Source organism: Ixodes scapularis, unplaced genomic scaffold, assembly GCF_016920785.2.
Source record: "Ixodes scapularis isolate PalLabHiFi unplaced genomic scaffold, ASM1692078v2 ptg001458l_1__unscaffolded, whole genome shotgun sequence".
NCBI lineage: Eukaryota > Metazoa > Arthropoda > Arachnida > Ixodida > Ixodidae > Ixodes > Ixodes scapularis.
Genome location: NW_024610152.1, coordinates 512,681 through 516,453, shown reverse-complemented (window position 1 = coordinate 516,453; position 3,773 = coordinate 512,681). Strand labels below are relative to the sequence as shown.

At 45.4% G+C, this 3,773-nt stretch overlaps 1 pseudogene; it reads left to right on the top strand.

Annotated features, from left to right (window-relative positions):
* The first annotated feature begins 1,309 nt into the window (after nucleotides 1-1,309).
* Nucleotides 1,310-2,595, top strand: LOC115326654 (annotated as a pseudogene).
* Nucleotides 2,596-3,773: the final 1,178 nt, after the last annotated feature.

Genomic DNA, 3,773 nt, shown 5'->3' with positions numbered 1-3,773 from the left:
GTATTCCTAAAAGCCGAGAACCAAGACGTGACTGAGGGCGCGTCTCTCGTTTCGACCAATCGCTGAGGCGTCTCTTGTGACGTCGCGCTTCTTGGCATCGCATCAATCACGTGAGCTCCGCTTCTCCTGGCTTCTCCCGCAACTCTCGGGGCGTCGCCCCAGTCGATTCCAGTACGATTATTACAGCGACTGTTTAATTGATTTGCGCGGCACACAAGCGCAGGGTTACCAGATTGGGCTATTAATAGCCAAATTGGGCTACTTTTTTTTTTATTTGGCGTCAAAATGTGGCGGTTGGCTATGTGGCTATTTTTGGGCCATTTCAAATCATGACGGAGAAAAATAATTCAACATGACAAACATTGAGACTGCGGGCAATATAAGGGGACACGAAAACACAGAGGTCTCTATTATTTATTTTTCTTGTGCTTGCTTTAGGGTAGAGAGAGAAAAGACACTTTAGGATGGACACAAATCAACAGTCCATTTTTTACGGATTCCTGCTTTCAAGGTTTTCTGTGAAGATGCGTAGGCATGACGTCAGGACCACGGCTTTGACCTAGATTCAGTTCTAATGGCATCGCTTCTATATTCATTGTCGCTTATCTTATGCCTCCAATTTTACACAAAGAAGGACCTTGCCCCTGCATCCTCCTCCCTGACCTTTCTTTTCATCACCCTACCATTTCCTAGGAAAGAGGTGGATTGGAAGGCTACATCTAGGTTAAAGCCGTGCAAGGGCAACTCTTCGATATTGATCCAGAGTGCCTGCCGTACCCAGTGTAACAAAGGAGGCTTTTCCGTGAAATGCGGAACTTCAATAAAGCACAATGAACCATAACAAAAGATAACAGGTTTACAATAATGAATGATCCCAGCAAGGCTAGGTTCTAAGATCTTGTGGTCCTTGCCCTCACTACTGGGTCAATCATATAAAAAACCATCGGTAATGGCCATGAGAGCTCATTTGAATTCGCTTCGTTCGGTCAGAATTGTCAGTCACAGTAGTGATTCTCCGTAGCAAGACTCTGTCGCGGGCCGCGGCTCATCAGCATAAGAAAGTGGGCGAAATATCCGCGTTCCTACCGAAAAGAATGGGGAAAAGATCCGGACTTCCAGACTTTAAAGGTAAGAACTGCGGCTTTTCTTTATTTTTTACGTATACGGTAACAGTAAATTTTATTTGATCTTCCGGTACGAACAATATGTGTGCGCACATTTCAACGTCTGCACGGTTCTACGCGGTTTTTATTGAAGTTTACAATAATTTGTGGTTTTTTATTGTCAGATTGGCTTTCCTCATCTCGAAATGGAGAAACCATGGCCTACTGCAAAGTTTGCAAGACGGGAGTTGCGACCGCACATCCAAGACCTGAAGCTCCACAAATCAAGGGTAAAGCACCAAAACAACGTTTTGCTGCTCTCGAAACCCGCTGCTGAATGGATGGACAGCTTTGTGACGGCCCGGCCAAGAGACACGGACCCCGTCATCATGTACGCCAAGGAAATTAAGGCCGCCGAACTGCGACTGGCTGCACACGTTGCCGTCCACGGATCTTTCTTCGCGGCGGACCATTTGGCACCACTGGTGAGAGATTGTTTCAAGGATTGTGCAATTGCGTCGTCGGTGACCCTTGGCCGAACCAAATGCGCTGCTCTTGTAACACGCGTGCTCGGGCCAGTGTTTAAGGAATTCCTTCTTGCTGACTTAAAGGATTCGCAGTTTTCGCTGATTCTTGATGAGAGTACTGACGTTGCAAACACAAAAGAAATGGCTGTTGTGGTGAGATATTTTTCGCAAAAATCTGGCATGTTCTGCACAGCCTTTTTAGGCCTCATCCCAATTTCTGATGCGTCGTCGAGCGGTCTCTTCCTGCATTTAAAGGCCTTCCTAGACGACGTTGGTCTTGACCTGGCTAACTGTGTTGGCGTCGGAACAGATGGAGCTAGTGTAATGTGTGGAAAGCACAACAGCCTTTTTACAAGAATGAAGGAAGTTGACCCTCGCCTGGTTCTCGTAAAATGTCTGTGTCATTCGCTTCATCTTGCATGCAATGAGGCGGTTGATGTGCCGCCAACGCACATGGATTATCTCGTTCGGGAAACCTTTAACTGGTTTGCACACTCGCCGAAGAGGCAGCAGATGTATAAAGCTATCTATGTGGCTATCAATTCTGGGCAATCCGCCAAGAAGCTTGTTGGGTTGTCAGCCACGCGATGGTTTAGCATTGCTGGCGCATTACAGTTGATTGTAGATCAGTGGCTTGAATTAAAAACACATTTCGAAGTAGCGAAGAGTCAAGAAAGATGCTATTCTGCGGAAGTGTTGAGCGAGATGTACCGAGATGAGCAAAACCGGTTGCTTGCAATGTTCCTAAGTCCCATTGTCAATGAGTTCAACCACGTAAATAACTTGTTTCAGTGCGAAAACCCCGACCCCGCTGTGTTGCACGCAGATTTGTCATCATTTGTTGTATCACTGATGAAACGAGTAATCATGCCGAATTACGCATCACCCAAATGCGGGGACTGGGAAACGAATGTGCTTCATGTATGTGCATGTGGCTTCGGAAGTGTTTTTCTGAATACTCTTGAACAGTCCTCGCTTTGCGAGAAGGACAGAATTGCGCTCTTGGAAGTATGTCGGAGGTTTGTGATTGCGTGTATCAAAAGTGTGATGAAACGCCTCCCTGCGAACATGCAGCTTCTCAACGATTTGTTGTTTCACAAGCCTGGCAACATCACACAGTTTTCTTTTGACAGTTTTTACAAAGCGTTTTCGCCTTTTATACAGACTTCGGTGATCTCGGCCATGGAGTCCGAGTACAGGCTTCTCCAGACGAATATCAGAGATCTGTCTGATGATTGTTTAGAGCTATTTTGGAAAAATGTAAGGGAGGCAAGAAACAGTTCTGGGGCAGCCATGTTCCCGTTGCTCTCTGCGCTTGGCACCGCGCTTTTGACACTACCCATGTCAAATGCCGCCGTTGAGAGGGTGTTTAGTTAGGTGTCCCTCACGAAGTCGGACCTCAGAAACAGATTGTTCCATTCGACCCTGGAAAGCATCCTGTTTGTGAAGTTCGCATTCCTCGGGAAGAAAGAGTGCTGCAAGGACTTCAAGCCCACAGAAGAATTTTTTGTGCGCTTCAACTCGCAACTGATGTATGAGGTCACCCAGCCCTGCACGAGCGATTGTTAACTCTATGTGACTGTACAAACGTGTGTCAATACTTAAAAATGCCGATACTTTTTTGTGTGTGTTTTTCCAATAAAATGTTTCATATACATTTCAAGATGTTGCTGTTCTTGGAAGCTTCTTCTACACAATATATGCAGATGCAGTTCCGGCTCCAGTTCCTACTTGCGAGAGCATAATTTTGAATTTTGTGGATTCTGACACTCAGCTGGATTTTGGCTACTTTTTGGCTATACAAATTTTTTGCATTTGGCTACTTTTATGCTACACCGTTTGGCATTTTGGCGGTTTGAGCTAAACCTACCTGGCAACCCTGCACAAGCGCCGGTTTCTGCTGAAATTTGGGCAACGTGGTCTGAGAAGTGCTTGGGACCCAGTTCAATCGCCAAAAAGATGTCCGAAATTGCCTTCATTGTCCCTTTAAAGCATTTATTCCATACATCTGTATTTAATTTATTTTGTTTAAAAATGCACAGAATCATTTTTTTTTCTCATTTCAATTTATACATATTTCAGTGCTATCCGAACTGCTGTGGCAACTTTCCTGCAAGGGCAATGATGCAGAACATGATCCAAT